The sequence below is a fragment of the Lasioglossum baleicum genome, chromosome 2 (genome assembly GCF_051020765.1).
Source record: "Lasioglossum baleicum chromosome 2, iyLasBale1, whole genome shotgun sequence".
NCBI classification, from domain to species: Eukaryota; Metazoa; Arthropoda; class Insecta; order Hymenoptera; family Halictidae; genus Lasioglossum; species Lasioglossum baleicum.
Window position 1 is genome coordinate 10,758,292 of NC_134930.1, and position 25,014 is coordinate 10,783,305.

Genomic DNA, 25,014 nt, shown 5'->3' on the forward strand with positions numbered 1-25,014 from the left:
TTCTTACCGTTTTAAATGACACCCATTTATGTTTCCAATAATTGCAATAAACAAATCAGTTTTGTGCACATACCATGTTGCTATTTAGATACTGGGTTAATTGTCATGTACATTAGTTATAAATAGACTGCGGATCTTCATGCAAAATACAAAATATTTACTACATTGATTGCAAGACACACCAGTGAAATAAAAATGTCTTCTTTTAATTATCTGGTTAAGCTGTGACCAATACGCTGATGTCTTTAAATGTTTTTAATATGTTCACTGCTTTAAATTGTGCTTACCCAAAGTACACCATAGTTTTATTTATTATTGTACTTGTTTTAGAAATATATTTTGAGTGGTATCACTTTACTTATGAATTCCTGACTTAGTACATAATGCTTTCTACAGCAAAAATGCAAAAGCATTGACATTGCCTTAGAATCTAAATCAGGACCGGTCATTTCTCAAAAATGTAGTCCCGGTAAATACACTACGAATATCCGCGAAGCATCCAAAATCCTTATGAATTTAGCAGGTACGAACACAAATTTTCGCGTCGGACTGTACGTCTGGATTTAGGAATTCGTAGAACGAGCCGAGGCAAGCATGTACATAAATGGATGAAGCGCACATTCTCTATTGAACATTTTGTTCACGAGAGCTCTCCCTGCTTAAAAATGAAAAGTAATTTAATCTATGGAGGGTTTAATGTCAGCACGAATGGGGAATTTATTAGTCGAATAAAGAGAGTCGAAATTCTTTAGAGTGTTTTTCCTGATGGGGTGTATGAAATTGGACGAAATTGGAGTACAGATAGGAAAATGAAGTATTCGGTTACCCTATCGGCAGAGGGAGAGAGAGGGAAGCAATTATACGCTAAACCGATGAACGCCTGTTGCCGTAATGATGCTTTTATGCCGACCCTCGATTGAAAACCGAATCGCGCATTTGCAGGCTGTCGTTCGATATTTCCGTTAATAATAGAATAGAAACGATGCCAATTTTGAGGCTCTCCCTAATGCACCCTCACCGGCAAGACGATACCCGCTCGCGTACCCGTACCGGCTGTCTGCAAGTTATACCATTCACTGGGTCAATATTGTATGCTTTTCCGAGATTCTGTTGGATGGATTTATCGTGTTGCGATTCGATTGAGGCTGGATCTTATGAAATTTCAATGACAGACGAAAGCACGATCTTGTATCGTCGTGGAGCTGCTTTTGATATCGAGCCAGTGGTTTAAAAGGATATTCAGGTTTTGAATGCCATATTTTTAATTCTTAACCCTTGCAAGGTAAGATCTAATATCTAATAACACATAAATAGTAAGGTGGGGTCTCTTAGACAAATAATTTTCATAAGTAGCCTTGTTTTTAATAAATTTGGGATAAAGAATAACATAGGATAAAAAGTGAACAAACAGATTTAATTTTATTCATATAAAATTGGGTCTCTGAGACCCCAGATTACCTTGCGAAGGTTAAGTAAGGGACTGTCGTTAAGGTTGGGACACGTTTTGTTTTTCAGCAATAACATTTCATAGGATGAGAATTACGCAAAGAAAATCTGTACCGTTGGAGAAAGGTAGAGTTGCCAGCTACATTTTCGCTGCAGGAAGTATAATGATAGCGTTAACGGATAAAAAGTTATAGCCAATTTGAGAAGACAATGTTTGCGGTAAAAAAAAAAGAATAAAAATTTTGCCGTATTAGTTGGGACACCCCAAAAGCTCTAAAAAGTAAATGTTGTAATGGAGTCAAAACGCCTTATATTAGCGCATTTCAAGTGCACAGCTCTCTTACAGGTGTTGCATTCCATGGTATTCGAGCGACTCAACTTCTTTAGCATGTTCTTCATACAGACAATACAAAAATCTATATCTTGTGAAGCAGACGAATCCGAAGCATCAGGTGGAAATAACAATTCCCGCTTGGCTCGTTTCGTTGCTAACGGTTTTGATTTTTTGGATGGTTTTTTTCGGTGTCACTTTTTTACTCTTCATTGGTAGCCATCTCCTTCGCAGGAGCATTTTTTCTTGTTTTTCTCTTAATATCAAAAGATTACCTGGCGAAGTCAAAACAGTGCTTTTCATTGGCTGTCATGCACAATTGGACTTTCTGCCAGTCTCGACACAGTCGTTGCCTTAACAATTTGTTTATTTTACTTAAAAACACTCGGAATATGGTTTCCCTTCATAAAAATTATGTCTATATGCAAAACAAAGGAAGAAGGTAGCGTCTCAACTTATACGGCACGAGTGTCCCCACATCGCCATAAGTGCACAATTCTTATTGCACATTTAAACTACATTAAATTTCCAAGAAATTACATATATTGAAGCAATCACAATAAAAGAAGCACCATCACACATTTTAGGAAATATTTTTAGTCTTTGCTTGACGCAGCTACACTGAACACGACTTATTGCTTCTAATGCTCATGCGAAGTTTGTTTATAAACAGAAGTAAAGTTGACAATCTTGAGATTGGTGTTCCCAGTGCGTTGATGTGGGAAAGAGGAAGCACTGTTCCAACCTTTACGACACAGTCCGTTACTAGTTACTATAGATCGCCTGTAAAACTTCTCACAATCTCCATTCCGTATTCAAATTTTGATAATAGTAATTAGTAGACTGGGGATCTTCATGCATTTTTTATGAAGAAATTGGTTCGGTGAAATATAAACCGTGCAAAGATTTTAAAAATTCAAGAATGTTGTTTATAATGTAACAAACTCGTTAAGGGATCAAATCAATTTTTATATTATTCCTGCTTTCTCCACAATCAATGCAAAACATTTTTATTTTGCATAAATATCCGCAGTCTGGTAATTAGGAAAATAAATAAGTGTCTATCTGTATCTTGCAATGAATCCGGCCAATTTCTATTTTTCACAAAAATCCGCAGTCTAATGATCAGAAAGGGGATAGCGCTTTATCGTCAAATGCATCATGTTATTATGTATCAGTTGGAATCATTATTAAACGCCCCCTCGCGGAACAGTAGTATCGCAGAAAGAAGAACTGCATCTCTTCCATTTTCTAATCCTACAATATCGTCCTCGGGAGTTCCTTAAATGGACACGGAAGAAAAAGATAATCCCCCTGGCTGATAGGGAGGGACACACTGAATAGACTCGCGTTCGTTATCGCGAAGCACTGGCTCTTTATGGCTAAGTTTACGGTACGCTCGCGACTACATTCACGAAGAATTTGTATTTGGCCTGGCCTGGTGTAACCTGTGTCGACAATGCCTAATTATACGCGATCACCATGTGAGAGGTTCGCAAACTTCGGTTTAGCCGGTGATCTCGGGATAAATTCATCCACGAAGAAAGCTCGGTAAATCGAGGAGAGAGAGAAGACGCGAACGAAGGGCGGAAGGGAGATCAGGCTCCGGAATCGGCTTCGAAGTTTCCTACTTTCTATAGAGTGACGAATGAATAAGACAGTCGTCTCATTCAGGGATTGAATGGAATGCGTGCGTGAAACCGCGTGCTTTATCATCGACAGCGATCCTCGTCATCATCATTATCATTGTACGGATTCGTCGGGGTTATTTAAGCGATCCGTCACGATTATATCTTCCACTCTCTTTCTCGCTTCGTCTCGTCTATCTCCTTTCGCCGTCTCTCTGTTTCTAGGGTTTTATGCTCGATTTAACGCCGCAGCTCTTCCGAGGTATCGCTCTGGGATTTTCGTAACTTTGCTTCCTCCGTAATTTATTTCACGCTACAGGAGAACTGGTTCGGATGTGCTCGTGTTAGTTTCGATTCAGATCCCGATCCCGAATCCCGGGTTCTATTATTTGGTCGTGTAACAGCCGGGCAGATATTTTCTTTTCCTCGATCCTGTCCCGCTCCTCTCTTTTCCCCGTCGTGCTTCCCTCCATTTTCTCTCGAGCGTTTCCGAGATCGCGAAGGAAAAACAGACCGCGCATGTATGGGAACCTAATCGTGAGTACCGTTCGGCGTTTGTGTAATCCGAGTTTTATTGTATCATCCCCATTTCGCGGAGATGAATTCGTCTGGGTCTACAGTAATAGAAATAACAATATTTCTCTCGTGTAAAGGATAGCAGGGTCGTGGAAGGAAGGTACTAAAATTGTTAGCTTAGTTTTTTAACAGCGATAGTCAGTAATCATTAAAAACTTAAAGCTAACTTATTTAAACTAAAGAAACCGACACCACTTAAAACTGATCGAATGCAAAGAAAAGAACTAGAATTAAGAAAAAACAAAAGAGATAGTGAAAGAAGTGTAAAGGCTTTGATCTTTGTCGTTTGTAAGGAGCGCATTTTCTGCTCGAACAAAGCGACAGCGTTAAGCAAAGATTAACGGCTCAAGCAAAGCGGTAATGTAAAGAAACTACAATATTTTTAATTATTTATTTGTAATTAGCACCGCGTCACGCTGATACCTGCGCCACCTTCTTTAGCTGCTGATAAAACAATAAACGACATGTAATCCAGTGATATTGTTTAAAATACTATATACGTTTATACTAAATGCTTATATTTCGTTAAAACAAGCCAGAATTCCCCCACACGCCAGGTGCAAGACTATCTTCCATTATGTATAATTATTGTTAAACGGCAAAAAAAAAGAAAATCCTGAAACATGTATCCCCTATTTTCACCCCTTCAAAGTGGATGGTTGCCGATAAAAAAAATACGTGTCAAATATTTTTCGAAGAACTATAAACTCCCAAAGTTTCATCAAAATCCGATTTTCGCGCGATCTGCAACAACTCGTCTCCCAGAAGACAATGTTTGCGTTCAGTAACGCTGCCCTAGGCGTGTTTACAGGTAACACGGTTTCAAAATAAAGTATATGTCAGCGAGTAAAATATTTCTACAACTTGGTACTAATTTAAAAAAATATCAAATAATATCTCAAGAGGAAAATAATATATTAAAAAAACTTTTTAAAAACCACACTTATATTAAAATGCACTAAAAATGAGAAAATTATTTTTTTCCTGGTTCTCCATAAAATACCGAATCCAGTTAAATGATTAATCATATTTTCCCCAAAATTTTAAGCAATTAGTTCAAAATTTCTTCTGTTATAAAATTAGTGTCGGAATAGATAGAAAAATTTCATATAAATTTAAATAAAATCACGATATTAGTGACGATAAAAATAATCTTCGTGGGCACTCCACGTTAAAAGAAAGATACGGTTCTGTTTATGTTATCCAAGGTGACCTTCGTTTTGTGTTATGTAGACAGAGTATTTTTTGGAATTTTTGTACCGCTATTTGTAGAACACCCGATATCATTAAAGTATTTACAGTTTGATACATTCTCTATTGCATAGTGAGCACAAGAAAAGTGAGTTGCGTTACGTGAGTTATCCCGTACATTTCATGTACTAAATGTTGCAAATCCACTGGTTCAAATATTGCCGCAATGTCACGGTGTATCTACATCTCTATCCTTAAACACCGAGTACAAACAGGATTGCAGTCTTGTGGTTCCGACCCTATCCGTGTTTGCCTGGCGATAGTGATTAGGCTAAGAGTCTTTGCTGTTACTCCTAGCCGGGCTACCCTACAATCGTCTGGGTTATTAAGTGTCTTCGGGTTTGGCATGCGAATTGTCCAGCAGGACTCAGCTTTTTGCTGATCCCGAGAAGTGGGCGTCTATCGCGTCCACCTTCTGCTCTCGACGATAACATTTTCGCTGTAACCTGGAATACCGTGCGGTATGTCGGATGACGAACGGTTCCGTTCGAGCGTAATGACTCGACCGCACAATTCGATCTAGTTATTAATTCACCGGTATTCAGTTATAGGTAAAACTGTTGAAAGTGTGATGAATCTTTAAACAAAGTGTTCGATATATTTTGAGAGTTGAATGACAATAATATCTTATTTCTATCGTAATACAATCAAGAAACTCGGATAGAATAATTTGGGTACAAAATTGCGTTTGTTTAATGTCACTGCTAAAAACATTTAAGCAATCGTAGTTGAACAATTTTTAGTTGAAAACGAATCAATTAGGTACACAATACAACTTGTTAGGAAATATATTTAGCCTTTGCTTGACGCAGCTACACTGAACACGACTTGTTGCTTCTACTGCTCATGGAAATTTTGTTTATACACACAAAGAAAGTTGACAACAATGACATTAATGTTCCCAGTGCGTTAATGTGGAAAAGAAGCGCTGTCCCACTTTATATACGGTGTTCCAAGCTTTACGACACTCCCTTGCAGTGTGAAGAAGTGTAAATTCGCCTTAAGCGATTCGATCGTGGAATTGAACCGCGAATTCGCGAGTTCGTGTCGGCGGAAAGGGCGCAAGACGGTCGAATCGAAAACGCGTTAAGCAGTGACGGGGACAAATGCCATAATAACGGCGCGGGATTTATACGTCGGCCAACCGGTATCGCCGCCGATCGAAGGAATATATTCGTCGAGGGGATCTTGTATAGAGGTCCTCTCGACACGACGTCGAAAGCCACTCTGGATACTCCGGCAGCCAATATACAGCGATACATATCCGTTTTCCCTGGGAAAACCAACCTAGGCGAAAGGACTTGCCTTATTGAAAGCGGAGAAGGTCGTAGCTTGGGGGGCTGTAGCTCGCTAAGAGAGGGTTTATTGAAACCGCGTATACTAGTGTATTTATGATTCCAGCATCGTCTCTCGATAACGTTCAACTGCCGGGGATCCAACTATCGAGGCGTGTTGTACACGCGTGTGCGCGTGTTCGAGGTGTGCTGATTTATTTAATAAATAACGCGACGCTGGTATTCATATTAGGCGCAGCGGGAGAAGGGCGAAATGCGAAGGGCGGTAAACGCGGAAGGGTGCCGGAAAGGGTGAGACAGGCCGAAGGGAGGGAGAGAAGAGCAAAATTGATTGGAATACGTGCGCAACGATGCTTCAATTGCTCGAAAAAAATTGCCCATCTCTTGACGACACATTTTTCTCTGGTCACATATCGGATCAGGGGTAAGCTTCATCGTGTCGGATTCTCTAGCTTCTCTGTTTTTATTAAGCCGTCGATTACGCGGAGATTACGCCGTTGCGAGCTGTTTGAAAGGCGCTGCCAAAATCACTGTTCCCCGTTCGGCCGCGTTGCGAGAACCACAGACCCGCCAGGCAATAAAGACCAGCCTCTCAATCTAAACATCCTGTCGCTGTTCCTTCGTGTTTCCATTCGCGCGACGTCGGGATATACATTAACCCGGGGCCCCTTTCATTGCCTAGCAGCCTCGAAAACCAATGCTCGGAACGGAGTTACAGTGAAACCGCCGACAAACGTTTCACAGCCACTGTCTTGACCGACAGAACTCATCGAGAACAGATCGATCGTGTGTCCTCTCGATGGCTGTACTTTGCGCGTCGAAAGGACAAAGCGTTTTTGTACCGTTGCCACGTTCGCTTAGGTACAGTACACACTCGATATCCACACCAATTCGTAGAACTAGCTTCATAGTCTCTCATTTAGCTGTAAACTGCTCCACAAAATGATAGCTCTTTCGTTCAGGAATCTTTAAGGCTATCATGATTCTTTTTATAAATAATTCTATAGATTTTGTACACTTATCTTTTACCGGATATTAAGATGAATTATGTAAGTATCAAACAAATTTTTTTTGGTGGTCCACCCTGTATATGTATCTTCTGTGGCAGTAATTGACCAGTCTTTATAAATAATTTTGTTGTATATTTGAAGGGGTGAATGGATAAAGGTGTCAAATTTGGTTTCTGTAAAAGAGTTTTGATGAATGAAGATAACTATTATCTTCTTTTGTATTAGAGATTAACCATAACAATATATATGTATATTTGTAATTGATTTTTGTGTTTTTATCTCCATTCTCCATTCATCAAAAAAGGACAACATACCTCGCTGAAAACTCTTTTACAGAAAACAAACAATTTGTTACTCGACACCTTTATCCATCCATTCCTTCATTTATTGTTTATACAGTTTTCTGATCGCATTATACGGGAGCCGACTGTGCAAACGAATGGCTGTAGATGTTCAGAAATTAAGTTGTTCATCAATATCGTTGTCAATAAAATACTGACGTCGTGCAAATCTGTTTTCAGTGAATTCCTGTCAGTCGAAACGATATCGATGAAGCCCGCGTCGCCGACTCCGATGTAACCCCATCGAAACATAGAGCAGTACGTATTGTTTTGGTATGAATTTCCGCGTTTAAAGCACGCAGTCGGTCTGTTCGCGTGGACATTGTTTTGCCGCCGCGAACAATGCCGTTCTTATATTAATTATTACATCGCGATCGCGATAATTAAATCACACTTAATTGGCCACGGTAACAGAACACTGGCTGGTCAACGTGCAATTACGTTTCGTGTTTGATTACTTTTAGTTGATTAAATTGTACCGATCCAATCAAATTGGTTTATTCGATAAAAGGTAACGCGCGGTTACCGTGACCGCTGAGCCGGGCCCGTTCCGCTCCTCAAATATCATGACCATGTGTGTGCAGCCCAAAAGCGCAGTTCCATTACATTTCGAACCGTAATTTTGCCTCTAACAACTCGGCCATTAATCCGGACCTGTGGTTGCGAAAAGAAGGCACATCATTTGCGGACAATTTTTTACCCTTTTTATCATTATTTCCCATTTCATCGCATATCAACCAACTCTATTCGAATGCTTGACGAAATTTCTACCAAAGGTGTCCAGAAACACCTTGTAAAATTTTAAATCAAAATCGATTGGGACTGCAAAGATGCAATAAAGGGAAATTATTCAATAAATCTACCTCTTTGAATATACAGAATGATCGGTAACTGGTGATACAACCGAAAAGGTGTTAATTCTATACATAGTAAACATAAGTCGAAATAGATATACACAAAACCGCGGTGGAAATAGTGTTAAAAAGCATTCTACTGTCTCTAAAAAGCATTCAGTCGCAGTTTTTAAATCGAGAGTCTGAAAGAAAGTTCTTCGTTTGTCTGAAGCGGCTAGGGTTCTTGAAATTTTTGAGCCGTGCACGGATTGTTGCTTTTGTGCGGAACAAAACGGAGCATTGTCAGATTGTGCGAGTCCACCTCATTAGCGGAAGAGATGTGAAAGGGCGTGCAACGCAACAGCCCTTTCATTCTTCCCTGGATAACACCTCGCCGCTTCATCCCCTGTCTGGCATACTGGCCCTCATGCTCAAAAGCTTCGGTTTAAACACGGAAATCGATGCGAACGCCAGCCCGGTTATCTTCCGGACTTTAAATTCTGTTCTCGCGGTCGGTCGCGCCGCGACACTATGTTGGATGACCAACCATCAAGGGCTGTCTCATTGTCCATAATGAGGCAATTGTTTCTGGGATTCTATACACCACGGTTTACGCCTCCGCGTTATACCCTGGATGAGTTCTTATTATGCATTAATTTTAAGTCTTGGTTGCAAAGCTAATTTATTTATTGTTTCATTTCATTTGATGTTTTACTATTGTGTCAATTCGACACACGTGGGACACATTAAATGATGAAAGTGATGGGCGGATGAGGATTAATTTCTGCATTTTTCCTCGAAGTTGAACCTTTGCGCGTTAGTTTAAGCGCTGTCGCGTCGCACAAGTGTGTTGAAACGCGAAAAACGCAGACGAAACTATTTTTGAAGTTATTGTTACGTCCTAAGATGGATGTTTTAAGAGGTAATATTAATTTAAAGTTATAGATAGAGGATAAAACGCAGTTTTCAACCTACCTGCATTCACCGGCTTCGGTTCGGGAAATTGAGGATTTCTTAGATACTAATTGGCCTTTTTGTTGGATTTGGATTCAAGAAGTCGAAGTCGGATATACAAAATTATTTGAGAGTTTGATTAAAAAAAATAAACAAACAAAATATATTCTGTGCAACAAAAGGATACACAGAGTTGTTGGGTTATTATATTATTATTATTAGATGTTAGTATTTACCGCAAAGGTGACTCGCTTTTGGGGAGGTGATGACGGATGGTCGCTTCAATTTGTTGTGGATGGCGATGATATGGTTCCGGCGGGTTAACACGCCTTCAAAACTTCATTGAACTTTGAATACTGAACTCTGAATATGTGAATAGCGACTGACTTTGAATACTGGTGAACTTTGAAATATTGATTGACTTGAATATTGGTGAACTTAGAAATATTGACTGTCGACTGACTGTCCGGATGAGGAGCCATCCCTTTTATAGATCAGTCAATCCATTGTTCTAAGCATAATCTTCATAGGAAGTGCATCCTCATCAATCCTCTGTAATCGCTTTTCTTCTTAATCGTCTGCATTTTGACCGGATGTATAATTTTCGATTTGTTCTAATCATCCTCTTGGCTAGATGATATTGCTCTACACATCCTCCTAGATAGTTAGTCACCAACCTATTGTTCATCGATTCTTTTGTCAATTTCTTCCACGTAGTGATCTATCTTAGTTTCCTCTGGACTATCTTTACATTCTTCAGTGATGAATAGGTTTCAACGGACGTTTCTTTTAATTATTCGCTCGCATATTATATTTCGAATTATTTCGTATGTTTAATAAAATAGATTTCGCTGTGTTCTTAATTTGTTCAATGCAGATTTAAATTCAAGATGAGTTTTAAGTTTGAAATAAATCACATGGGTTAGCAATTCCGTGTAGTCAACTGCGAAGTATATTTTATAGAGGTTTCCCTTAATTCTAATGCTCGCAATGTGGTATAACATACGATAGTTCAATATTAATTATTAATTAGTATTTGATATTTTATTTCCTGTATAACATTATTAGAGCAAGTATGAAAAGAAATTCAGAAAATGTATATTATACATGATAGATATTATCAATTATTATTAATGACTGAACTACCGGACGTGACAGTATTTTCGAATCGAGATTGGTACAAACATATAATTTTAGATTTTGATGTGCAGAATTCGAAGTAATAATCCGATTTTACCTGACTCGAAACATATGAAAGTTAATTATGAATTTAACCAGACTTATTATTAAATATATATCATTTCATATATATTTTATACTTATATACTACGTTCATATAAAATCTGAATAGTTTACTTGATTTTAATGATCTTCGGATCATAATAGTAAGCTATCCACATATAATTTGGCCGTTTCCAGACAATAATTATTAAATGAAACATCATTTTTTTCTCGGCAGCTATTTAAGACTGCGACATATTAGAAAATCGTTGCATTAATTCTTCACTGACACCAGTTATCTTCGAAAATAATTCTGCATTTTCAGAAGCACGTCTAGCGATATTATCATTATTGGGCGTACATATATCCCTGTTCAGGTAAATGTACCAAAAGACCCATTTTCTTTTTGGAATCTTCTTGTACTCTGCTCTTTCTTCTGTCCAATAATTGTTTATGCGACAACTCATCTGTGTCACTTTTTCTTATGATCGTTCCCACGTTTTAAAATCCAGTGTATGTATGTGAAATATGAAGCACGCACTCCGAAAATCGAATTCAACAGCGTAAGGGTGAAAGACCAAAGTTTATGGTTGGAACTTCGGAGAATTGGGAAGAGATATGGTGTTCCAATTTATTTCTGAACCTTTGTTTATATCTTTCCATAACGCGACACAACGCATCGGTCACTGAAGCGACGAGTGACATAAATCGCATCGTGCGTATATTCTCGCGTCATGGTTTTTGTTCTGTAGTATACAGAACTGCGCCTGAAAGCAACTGGAACCTTTTCAGTTTTATTGTACATAGATCTGCCATTACCATCGTACAAATTGCAATGCAAAAATCGACAGCGATCGCTGTATAACTCTATTCTAGTCGGAAAAAAACGTTGATAATTACACTTTGTACCACTAATTTTTAAAGGAGCTGTGCATAACAGAAATAAACAAAATCCGCTTTCAGTTTAGTACATACACAAAATCCTCAGTCATACATGTACATATTAAGTTATAACTTAGTAAATGGAACGATTTTCTGAGAAACTCGGTAGAAGTTAAAATGAGTTTTTCTTGAATTTCTATATTTAATTGTGGGATACAGGAATGGAATTTTTGAAAATAGAATACAGTAAAGAATACAGTGTGTGATGCTTTATTTATCTACCAATAAGTTAATAATAACATTTTACGTTTCTCGCGTTTCAACGCACTGTGCGTCGTTGCAAGTCCTCAACAGTTGCGAATCGAGGAAGCGATCGCGAATAAAGTACAAGTAGCATATTAAAATTTTGTCCGATTACTTCAACCCGAAATCCAACAGTGGTCCTTTCAAGCGCGCCGTGACAATGTCGCGAATTTTTCCCCGTTAATTATAACGTGCCGAGGATAAGGTTTCATTCTAATTACCGGCGGATCACCATGGGGGAACGTTTCAATTCCGTTTTATCGGCTTTCATTGGCGTGAGCGCGCGCGCGGTTGCGCCGATCAAATATTTACCTTGTCTGCGAAGTTTTTCTTGAAATCCGGAAATGCTCTTAAATTAACGAGGTGCGTCGGAACTTTGCCGGGGTCCCGGGAAATTCGCGAATCCATGGGAAAAAGTACCCGACGGGGATATGGTTGAAGCAATCGCGATAAATTTCTGTTATACACGCGCGCCCCCGCGGAAATAGAAAAATCTCTCACCACGCGCGCGAACGGAACTTTTTCCGCGGCGCGCGGCGTGTTCTCGCCCCGTTTTTGGCTTTCGGTCGGCGCGGCGATTAATTAATACGCCGCGGAGTTCCCTGTCAAAGAAGCATTAAACGCAAAATTCGGGATTATTCGCCGGGAGCTTTGCTGCCGTAAACTTTGATAATCGCGCGGATTAGAACCACTGGCAGATGTTCAGATAATTTCGGCGGTGGATCAGCGAATCTCAGATTATTCCACGAATCGTCGATTGCAATAATACAGATGCGCTGCGGCTGGCTTCAAGGGAAACTAATAAACTCACCCTGTGTTCGGTTCGCCGATGCCATAGTCTCCTCTGATACCGGAAACCGGTCGGAACATCAGCGTCGTGTAGAGTGTAGACTTTAACGTTGTATGAAGTTCAGTCGCTGCACATCGTCGGCCGGCATGCGACCCGAAAAGGCTAATGGAAGTTAGTTTCTGAACGGTCCTGGTTAGGAGGATTTGGCTCGTTAGCCCAGCAAATAGACTGTGCCGGGGAGACTATTGCTCGGATAAATTTCTCAACTGTAAACCCAACTTTCCCCTCTAATCACTTCAACCAACCGTAACGAACAGTGCTTTTTCGATATTTCATTTGAAATTTTTTTATTTGGATTCGAATTAAACAACGAAACTATAAATTCTTATTTATTGCACCCAGAGGGCTCAATAGCTCGCGTTGTTCAAACATTTTCTATGAATTGCACTGTGCAATAGCACCTGAACCATTTTGATATTTCCCTCGCACGGGGGATAGTACAAAAAATTCGTGGAATTCGGACAATAGGGGTAGTTTGCACACAGAGTTATATCGTGTTATATGTTACTGTGGATTTGTTGAGATTTTCGGCAAGAATAAAATTGATAATTGTGCCGGAGGGGCAATTGCTCAACTATACATTTTTATTTTGTTTACGTGTTACCAGTTATGTTGTAATATATTACATATATATGTACGTTAAGCTATTATTGTATTTACTTATCAGTCTTATTACAAATTTCGATCAAACAACATTTTCTGCACATTTGAAAGTGTTAATCCCAGCCAACGGCCATATCACGCTGCAATAAACCGATTCTCGTCCGATCATCGAAGTTAAAAAACGTTGAGCGTGGTTAGTACCTGGATGGGTGACCGCCTGGGAACACCACGTGCTGTTGGCTCTTTTTTTTTTATTTCTATCCACTATTAAAATTAATAAAAAGGTACCCTTGTTATCATTATGAATATTTTGCATTTTGGAGCGCTCGTTTCACGATTGGACTCTCTGCCAGTCTCGACACAGTCGTTGCCTTAACAATTTGTTTATTTTACTTAAAAACATGTTAAGTTATTAAGGTTTTTACTTATTATTTCTATTACAAATTTCGATTGAACATCATTTTCTGCACATTTGAAAGTGTTAATCCCAGCCAACGGCCATATCACGCTGCAATAAACCGATTCTCGTCCGATCATCGAAGTTAAAAAACGTTGAGCGTGGTTAGTACCTGGATGGGTGACCGCCTGGGAACACCACGTGCTGTTGGCTCTTTTTTTTATTTCTATCCACTATTAATGTTAATAAAATGGTACCCTTGTTATACGCTCGTTTCTAGTAACCAATATTGATTGTTCGTAACCAAAAACGAAACTCCTGCCATCGATAATGGTTACCGGTAACCAAAAAATAATTCTCGTTAGCGATAATGGTTATTTCTAAACAAAACGAATCTCTTGATATACATATATAGTGATTATATGGAACTAAAATCATTTAAAGAAAAACTTTCACGTTTATGCCATCACCTTTTGAGTTTTGGTTATAACAATTACGATCTCCAATTACACAATGGCAATCTGCTTGTTATCGATCGCCGCATTTCTTCTTGATATATTCATTCATCTCTCATTCCTTTATTTCACTCGCACGTAACACGCACACATGTTCACATGTTCCACAGATTTATTCTTACAAATGATATAATTTCTTGAACCCTTACCACTCCATTCCTCGAATTTTTCGATCTCCCCTCGCGTTTCCGTTCCGAAATAGAGAGTTCGTATGTAAATCACAACCGAGGGTGGTCGAGTCAGATAAATTGCACCGTCACTTGTGGTAATCAGATCGCGTGGCTGAGGTGTCTAATAAAGATCTCACCTGCCGTGTCGACCGCCAGGATATTCGCGGTTGATCAATTTTCCGACTGTATCGAGGAACTAATAAACGGGACAGTGTCCGATCCGCAGGAACGTTAGTTGCAAATAGCCGCGTTGAAATGGTCGTCCGTTGGAACGCAGGGAAGGATTAATATTGCTCGTGCGTTGCGTCGTTCGTATTCGCTATCGTCGACGCCGCGATCGAAGAAGAGAGCGGCACCGATAAGATACGAGCAATAAATGACTCACATAGCGACGATATATTTTCCCGGACGGTTCGCCATGGGTTTCCACCATCGGTTTCTACCTGGCGGGTTACGGTGTATCCAGATATCCGTCTGAAGGGAAGAGAGATTCGGCGGAAACGGAAGAACAGGGTTGACGTACGAGGGATAGTCGAATGCAGGGGACGTCGGGTAAACCCGGAAAAGTCATTGTACAAAGAAAAACAGTTCAAATTTCAGGTGGGATTCACCTGACAAAAAATATACAGGGTGGACGATTTATCTGAAGATATTGAAATATCTCGAGAACTATGCATCGGATCAAAACAAGTGGTTAATGAAAGTTGTTCGACGCGAAGGAGAACATCCAAGGGTGGGGGAAGATAAAAAACTTAAATGGGAACCCCCATTTTTCATTGCAGATTTGGATTCTCCAGAAAAAAATACACAAATTTGACCGAGGAGTTTTTGCATTTTGGTTCACAGATGCCGCTGTAATGGACAAAAATCAAAATGGGTAAAAACTCGTTGAAAATTGCGGATATCTCGAGAAATACACATCAGATCAGAAAAATAAAACAAGAAGTATGTGATATTTTTAAAAATGCTATTCAACAACACCATAATTGACCCCCCACCACCACCTCCTGAACATGGGAGAGAGAATTATTTCAAAATCTTCAATGGGAAACCCTTAAGAAATTGTTAAAGATGCTTTCAGTTCTAATTCTGAAAGAAAAGTGACCTCTGATCGCACTGCACTGCCTTTTATACCTAGTAATAAGATGTAGTACGCCATACGCCCACAGTAACGCGTCGAACAATCCCCTCTTCGATTTGTCGGAGAAATACAACGTTGAGAATGGAGTTTCCCATTGAAGATTTTGAAATAATTCCCTCTCCCACCCTCAGGAGGTGGGGATGGAGGGTCAATGGTGTTATTGAATAACATTTTTAAAAATATCAAATACGTCTACTATTATTTTTCTAATCTGATGTGTATTTCTCGAGATATCCCCAATCTTCAACGATGTTTTACCCATTTTGATTTTTGTCATTACAGTGCTATCTGTGAAACAAAATGCAAAAACTCCTAGGTCAAATTCGTGTGTTTTTTTCTGGAGAATCCAAATCTGCAATGAAAAATGGGGGTTCCCATTTAAGTTTTTTATCTTCCCCCACCCCCACTCCCAGGGGGTGTCAGTGGAGGGTCGAGTTTGGTATCATTGGATGTCCCCCTTCGCGACGAACAACTTTCATTACCCACTTGTTTTGGTCCGATGCATAGTTCTCGAGATATTTCAATGTCTTCAGATAAATCGTCCACCCTGTATATGCGAAAACCACTGCAACAGGGTCCCTGGACCATCAATATCCACAACAAGCGATTAAAGTATCGGACTACACATTTACGATAGAGGTACACGAATTCTTAACTTCGCTCGTCACACAAATAATTATAATCGTAATTATATCGTGTTTGGTGTGATTGCAATTAAAAAAACGAGACGAACGCGATGGTATAAGTTTCATAAAACGAAATGAAAAATTATAAAAGTGCAATACGTATTTTGCTTCGCTTGCATTGGTGCCAGTCTCACCGATGCACGACCCCTTGCTAGCTCGGTCCTCGAGCGTGTTTACCGCTTGACTGGTTCCAAGAGGGATCCGCCCAGTGGTGGTGATACGATTTTGACAGTTACGGTGGAGATCTTTCCGACAGTTACGGGGAGTATACTGTAATAAGTAGACTGCGGATCTTTATGCAAAATAAAAAATGTTTGCTTTGATTGCAAGACACAGGAGCCGAATAACAAATTGATTCTTCTTTTAATTATCTTATTAAGGTGAAACTAATACATTGGTGGCCTTAAATCTTTTTAATACCTCCACTGTTTTAAATTGTACGTACCCATTTTTGTCATAAATGCATAAAAAATCCGCAGTCTAGTAATAAGAGAGATTAAAAAATTGGAAAAAATTCATCTTTGAACTTTTTGAAGATATATAGTCGCGTATATTCGACTGGCCTTGGTAGTTCGCGCGCGCGTTCCGAATTTACGTGTACCGACGGACAGTCGTTAATCGGCCAATAGGAATAATTCGTGCGGGACAAAGCCGGCCGTTATTTCCGGAGGGACGGCCGAAGCCTTGTATTTCGTGTAGTTTACTGCACCGGTATCGTTCCCTTGAGGATCGGTGGTCGGATCTCATCGTGGGCGCGATCCTTTTACGAGCCAACCGTTTGCCAGCCGCTAAAACGGCGAACAAGAGGCGGAGAACGGGCGAAAGGCGGTGACGAAGAACCGCCTGGGAAACCGCGGGACGGAGATAGACACGTGCGCGTTGCTTTCGGGATAGCAGGGAAACAAAGAGCCGAGGAAATACGCGAGAACGAGCACGAGACCGTCGCCGCCGCCGACAAACAAAAAGTATGCGAGGCATGTCCGCGTGCTGCGCCGCAGCCCGCCTTTCCACGGAGAAGATGAAAAATCTGTTGAACTGACGTTCATTGGGAAATTGCAACCAGCCGCCTTTGCGACAGAATGATTAATACATACTCGCTAGACGCTTCTACGGTGCACGCGCAGCCTTCCACGTGTATGTACGTGATCCGCGGAATTACAAGTTTCGGCAAGTTTTCCCGATTCACACACCTACAACTTTTCCTTCGACGATCTTCGAGCGGCTCCGCGCAAACCTTATCGCGCGAAACTCTTTCGATCGTCGCGTCCCGTCTGAACGCTTATGGCTTATGCTCTTGTTATCGGGAACGTGTTAGAAATGTGCGTCGTTTCAGAGAAAAGTTGCGAGTTGCAGGTGCGATACTGCTTCCTCGATAAATAGCCTTTTTGGGGGTTTTAGAGATAGACTCTTTCATCCACCGTATGTTGCTCTGGACTATTAGTATCGATAGTACAGTCAACTGACAGTAGAAGTAAGATCTAGCTTTACTTGGTATTGCACCACTCTTCCCTATATGTACTCCTCTTTTTTATGCCAATTTATAAAGTACTAGCTTTTGCAAGCGGCTTCGCTCGCACAGAAAACCGTTTAATGCCTCTCGGAACTTGATATTGTTTCTCCATATAAAACCTTTTAACCCCCCATTCACCCCTATAGAGTTTTAATTTTATGTCATGCCGCAATCTTAGATTTCAAAACCCCTTTTCACCCCCTTAGGGGATCAATTTTTTAAAATGCCGAAACAGGTGTTTGATTAATTATATCAAAGAGCATTAAGACCAAGTACGAAGTAAATCCGACCACGAACAAAATATTCCTCATACAAACGTTGCAACCCCTTTTCACCCCCTTGGGGGTTCAATTTTTTAAAATGCCGAAACAGGTGTTTGATTAATTATATCAAAAAGCATTAAGACCACGTATGAAGTAAATCCGACCACGAACAAAATATTCCTCATACAAACGTTGCAACCCCTTTTCACCCCCTTAGAGGTCGAATTTTTCAAAATGCCGAAACAGGTGTTTGATTAATTATATCAAAGAGCATTAAGACCAAGTATGAAGTAAATCCGACCACGAACAAAATATTCCTCATACAAACGTTGCAACCCCTTTTCACCCCCTTAGAGGTTGAATTTTTTAAAATGCCGAAATAGGTGTTTGATTAATTATATCAAAGAGCATTAAGACCAAGTTTCAAGCAAATCCGACCACGAACAAAATATTCCTCATACAAACGTTGCAACCCCTTTTCACCCCCTTGGGGATTGAATTTCGAAATATCCTTTCTTATCCCTTGTATAGATCATAAGGGAAACCTCTGTGCAAAATTTCAGCTTTCTAAGTCCAAGGGTTTAGCCTGGGCGTTGATAGGTGAGTCAGGACTTCGCTTTTATATATATAGATTACTCCGAGCGTATTTAAATATATTAGGTGTACAAATAAGATCTCGGCCTTTTTGCGTCAAATTCAATATTTTTTCTTACTTTACAGTATCCTTATCTCCTCATTTTGTTTATTGTGATTACAATAATATTTTGAGATTATGTGAAACTATTAGTCGGGTAGTTTACTCTACTAGGTTGGTATGATAAAATCCCCAAATACTTGTTACAGCCGTTTTTATATCTCAGGCCGAGAACTTATTTGTACCACACGTGGCACACGTGACTAGAATGGAAAGTGTACCGTGTGCCGTTGGTAGTACACGTGGCTCCGAACGTGTTAAATATTAATTACCGCAGCTGAAAGTGTCTATTATTTTTGGTTGTATCGTAAGGTTGTAAAGTTTCATCGAAGTCGGAGTGTAACGGCCCTTAACGGCTAGTCATCTGGCTGGCGTTTACGGAGGAAGAAGGAGAAGCATGGACGTTATTGCTGTGGCTGTTTGTTAATTAAGCTGGTCGGGGCGATGGGCGGCAGGTGAAGCAACGGGATCGGATGAGCACCGCTGTTAAATGGCACGATTATCTGTCTCGTGCTTTATTTGCGCCGGTTGCTCGCGTTCTACTTCTCTCTTGTCGTCTCTGTCGTTCGTTCCTTTTCCGTTATACTCTTGTCTCGACTGGAGCATTGACTCGAGAGGGTTTTTGCACGGTGAAGAGGTCGGCAACTCGTGCGCCAGGGGGGTTGGGGGAAGGTCCTTAAAAACAGATCCATTAAAGTTTTTCCGGCGCTTTCCGAGGTGGTAGTGGTTACTCGGTGAGTACCGGGTAAGATTGCGCATTTCTCCTCTATTCAGCGTGCAACGCGCATAACGTCGTCGTCGTCGTCGTCGTCAACGACGAACGGGCCCCGGCGACGCGGCAACCACTTGCCACCGGATACAGCAGAAAACTCTCGGCCTGGGCCCTTTCCACTTTTCCCGCGGCTCCTCTCGTCGGAATAGTTCCTCCCCCATTCTCTCTCGGCGTCCATTCTCCGATCGTAAAAATAATTTTTCGCCCCCGGTAATTCTCTTCTCGTTGACTTCAATGCGTCTCCGCCGTCAGGCAACCGGACAATTGACCTAAATTATAATAAGTATTCCCTCGAGCTCAATAGTTGCCCCCTTTTGTTTCCCGATCATCAGAATTCACTTGCAACACTAACGACTACTGCAGTCGAATTGGACCGAGATTGCATTGTTCCACCACTGCGATTCAACAACATCGGTATTAGAAAATTTGTTTTGTCCATAATTCTTACTGGATACCACAGTGTTGGGCAATGAATAAATTTATTTAAATACTTATTTAAATAACAAGTTATTTGTTATTTGGATATTCAAATAAAAAGGAAAAATAATTATTTATTATTTGACCAAGTCTAAAATAATAAAGTTAATTGTTATATACAAATACAATTTCAATTATTATTTGTATTACAGTCTGAACATCAGAAATCGGAGGAATGCTATACAGACACAAATTAATCGAAGCAATTATTCAGTGTTTCGGTCCAAATAGACACCGACGGGGTATCCGTGTGTGAGTTAATTAATGGAGCAGGCAATTGTCACCGGAAAACCTGTTGCCTCGAATAGTTGGCGACACCGTGGCTTCTTGGGGAATCCTAGGAACGATTTCTTTTCTATTCGTAGCGCTGCTCTCATCGGCGGCATCGAAAAGTCATGCACCACTCGTACGAACATGTGAAACTCGAGTGAGAAGCTTACCGTCTCGTGGTTATCACGGAATGTGGTGAACCAAGCCTTTCCCTAGCATAACTCCTCGCATCCCGCCGCACCGTTTTCCGTTTCCACCTTTCCCCGACGTGCACGTGATGCATCAGGGTCTTTTCTAATTTAGCATTCCGCACCTCTCGTCTCGGGAAATTCGATTTGGCCGTGACGCCTAGATAAACTCGTCCCCGCACGATCGCATCGGAAAGTAGTCTCTACGCTTTGAAACGCCGGAAAGTGGAGGGAGTGGCCGAGGAAAATGACGCGAATATTCTGACAAGCTGAAAGAAATCTTTTCGTCTTAAAGAAAACGGGTATTTTTGGGAAATTAATTCTAAAGATTATATATTTAGCAGAGAGGATATAGTTTTTTCTTAAAATTCAGCGTAACTGCGGTAATCGCATCGCGCTCTACCATATTAAAAAACGTAGGAGCACGTTTCCAGAGTACCTTTTCCGATATCCTTTGAAGTCGAAATTATTGAAAATATCGGAGGCAAAAGTCGTTTAGTTTTGAAGTCGTGCCGGGGATTTCGATATTAACGAAGATTCTAGGGATGGTGGTGGTAGCAGTCTCTTTTGAGGCGGTCGCACAAAACCTTTGCCGACGGAGCAAAGCTCGGGAAAGCCCGTAAGGTTCCTGCTCTCTGTCGACAGGTGATAGAAAGATTTTCGCGGTTCAGATCCGATCCACACGTCCGGGATTTCGCGGTTCGTGAACGGCCGTTTTAAATGGGGTCGTTTCGGCCGCATTACTGACGTCTGACGGTCAGAAGCATAACGAGTCTTTTTCGTTGGTAACGAGAAGACGGTTCACCGATTTCTCTGAGAAGGAAACGAGCGGCGAAGAAAGGGGGTATTTCTCTCTCGACGGGCGTGCTTCGATTCTCCCGGGTTTCTGGTAACCAGGAACAGAGAGGGGTAAAAGGAAAGAGAGAAAGAGGGAAGAGAGTTTCGGGCGACGGCAACTGGCTGAATGTTTTCTTGGCTCGCAGTGTTGCTCTTCCCCGCTTTCATCGGGAATTATTGTTTCCAGGAGAAATTTTTTGGCTGCCGACGTTGACGCGGATCGTCTAAACTCTAGACGAGCGTCTTCGAGCTCGCGTATTGCGACGCAAGATAGAATAAAGTTGAAATCCGTTGTGGTCGTCGGGGGAATCGGCGTTCTTTCCTGTAAATTGCGCATCCGCGATCTCGAATGACGGTGGAATCTGGTTAGGGTCTTCGGTAAATTGGGTTAGAACTCCATCGCGGGAGAACGAGCAGATTCTTTAAGCGATTCCACCGAGAACCCGGGCCCCTTTAACCGAGCTGTGGATCAATTTAGACCGATTGGTCCCCGTCCTCGGCGAAATCGATCACACGTTCGAACTGCTCATGCTCGCTCGAACGTGTGGATTCCTCTTCATCTAGTTTCGGCAATTCGTCCGACGCACGCAGGACCGGTTTCAACGTGGAAATTCGAGCCGTCCTCGAGGACAGGAAGGCGGAAAGAGCAAGAGACGTCCATCGACGTAGACGACGGTTCGAACTGGACTCTCGAAACCGTTCTCCGAGGTGGCCATTAACGATGACGCGACGAGACAAGCGAAAGTCTTAGGCGAACACTGTTTAAAACTAAAAGCATTCCTCGCGATTATTGACAAGGGCGGCCGGCCGCCATTGCGTGTTTTCGAGGATCTAATCCTATCTGTCTTTGCCCTCGGCCGGTCCAGTTAAAAGCATTCTCCTGAATTATTCACGCGACGCTAAGATCCTGATGCGCCGAGAATTTAATTATTTTCTTCTCGCGTCTGATAACGCAGAACGCAAACGGCCGCGCTCGGAAATCGTTTCCGCATTAACTTGCCCCCCCTTGCAAACACCGTCGTCCTTATTTTATGATGTGTTTTGCAGTAGTAAACAGAGTTATGCTCTCCCGCCTTACCTCGCGTCGTTTCGCAGTCCCGTCGCTTACGTTAGTAACGCGATAGTTAATCGTTTATGGCCCGAATGTGTTACATGTTACATTCCTGCTTAGCAAGTTCATTACTTTTCGACTTCGTAACTTGGTTGAACGACATGTAATTCTAGAAGTCAATAGTGTTCCGTGAAATGAGTTCGCTGTTCCTTTGCCCCTACTATTCTGCTATTAGATTAACAGTGGTGCTTCGTAACATTTTGCTATTGCAACGCGTGATATATCGTGTATTTTTGTTAATATGTCGTTTTTGATGTTTAAAGTAAGTTTAAGAATGTTAGATTAAGTTAAGTTCGAGAATATGTCGGTAATTATTTATTTTGAGACTTGTTTGGTGTTGTGGCGGACTTGGCGTTGTCTTACGCCACTATCAATTTTAACAAACTTTCATTTTCCCTCCGTATTTCTTTTCCAATTTTTCGTATTTCCGCTTCGCGCGGGTTTGGTCAGTCCTGATACACATCTGGCGACTACATCCACGCGGGCCTAACCGTTACTCTTTTATGTTTTCCCAGATCTTGCTTAGGCCTGTTCAAGATCTACGGTCAGGCCCTGCCAAACCTTTGCGCTTTCTACGTTTTTTATGACACTCACTTACTTTCCTCTCTTTATTCGGTTTTCTCCTACTCTTCTATCTTTGCTTTCCTGCCTACACCTTTTTTTCGAGGGCGTTTTGAGAAGTTGGGAGTTAGTCACGAGTCGCCGATGAGGAGACCCTCACACCGATCAGTAACATTTAATAAACTTGTGTTGAGGAAACCGACTTACGGAGTCCAACCATTTATTTACCAGTTCCTCCACGGTGTAATACTTTTTTATTCAGAATAGGAATTTCATTTAAAAAACTGAAGGTGGTCTTAATATCTCGATAAAGAAACAGATGACAACACTGTTTGTGCCCTTCTGGTAACCATGCAACGTTTGTTAGAAAATTGTTTTGTACAACAAATAATATAAAGTTTACAGCGAATCTGGTAACGTTTGATAAAGTTATGAATACACTGCTGATTTTATGCATTTATAACAAAAATGAATAGTTGCAATTTAAATCAGTGGACTGTGAAATGCATCAGTTTTAGCTTATTAAAATTGATAAAGAAATTTCTATGTGGTCTCTGTGTCTTCTATAATGGATGCAAACAATATTTATATCGCATAAAAATCTACAGTCTAGTTATGAATAGTGATGGGATCTGAATCACTTCGAATCGCTTCGATTCAATGTTCACGACAAAAAATTCGAATCACTTGCAAGATAATTCGAAGCTTAGAACTCTTGAAAGTTTTGGATGTCTTGAAAGTCTTCGTAGTCTTGAAAATGTTGAAAGCCTTAAAATTTTGGAAGGTTTGTAAGTATTGACACTCTTGAAATGTTACATCTATCACCAAACAATTATTACGTCATGTCAGCATTGGGATGAATAACAGTATGAACGTACCAATATTATAAAAAGTATAACATTTATTAAGATTATCAAGACTTTTAAAATTTTCAAGACTTTCAATACTTTTAAGAATTTCTTTCAAGACTTTCTTTCAAGAGTTTCAAGACTTTCAAGAATTTCTTTCAAGACTTTCAAGAGTTTCAAGAAGACTTTCAAGACTTTCAAGACTTTCAAGACTTTCAAGAATTTCTTTCAAGAAGACTTTCAAGACTTTCAAGAGTTTCTCTCAAGAGTTTCAAGACTGTCAAGAATTTCTTTCAAGACTTTCAGGAATTTCTTTCAAGACTTTCAAGAGTTCCAAGACTTTCAAGAGTTTTAATACTTTTAAGAGTTTCTTTCAAGATTTTCAAGAGTTTCAAGACTTTCAAGACTTTCTGATTTCGAATAAATATCGAATTGATTCGAAACTCTGTGGTGATTGACTTGTTCGATAACTTTGCAAGACAGAGTATTGACTGCCCATCACAAGTTACGCAACATTCATAGCCATGATATACAGAACAGGGTCAAGATCGAAAACGGCTACGCGGGTGATGTATAGGAAGCGATCACAGCTGGTGAGTCGAACAAATTGATACGGGAAACGAACGTCGACGCTTCTTGTCTGAAATTCCGACAGACATGGTGGGAACGGGTCTCGCGGCACGTCGCGTCTATGGAAATAAATCCTTTAGGGCGGACTGGTCTCGCGCGACGCCGGTTTCACATGCAGGAAATCCCGAATAAATCCAAACAAACGCGGTAGCGGGAGGAGGATCAGGTCTCGCCACCTACGATTTCGAAAGGGACGAGGTTTTATTTATAGGTGCTTTGGTCGCCGGCACATGGCACGGCACGCGTGGAATCACGCGTGTTTTCGTGCCCGCTAGGTGCACGCACAGGAGTAAATTATTTGAACAAGTCGCCGATGGTTCCTCGAACGACCCAGTTCCTTTTCCTCGCCGCGGAGAACATTTTCGCTTCGTATACATCGTGTTCGACTATGATGTTTGGTCTTTTTATGTATAACGCGGT

The 25,014-nt window shown here is 40.8% G+C and overlaps 1 protein-coding gene and 2 pseudogenes across 8 annotated transcripts in view; all 3 read left to right on the forward strand.

Annotated features, from left to right (window-relative positions):
* The window catches only part of LOC143218411 (uncharacterized), a 641,385-nt gene that overhangs the window by 19,214 nt on the left and 597,157 nt on the right, over positions 1–25,014 (forward strand). For 6 of the 8 annotated variants that reach the window (XR_013011059.1, XR_013011061.1, XM_076443569.1 and 3 more), the window contains exon 2: positions 8,059–8,136. The exons of the other annotated variants lie outside the window; for them this stretch is intronic. The gene's annotated coding sequence lies outside the window, so the exon portion shown is untranslated. The remainder of the gene's footprint in view (positions 1–8,058; positions 8,137–25,014) is intronic. 8 annotated transcript variants of the gene reach the window in all.
* Positions 13,647–13,766, forward strand: LOC143221711 (5S ribosomal RNA; annotated as a pseudogene).
* Positions 14,015–14,134, forward strand: LOC143221712 (5S ribosomal RNA; annotated as a pseudogene).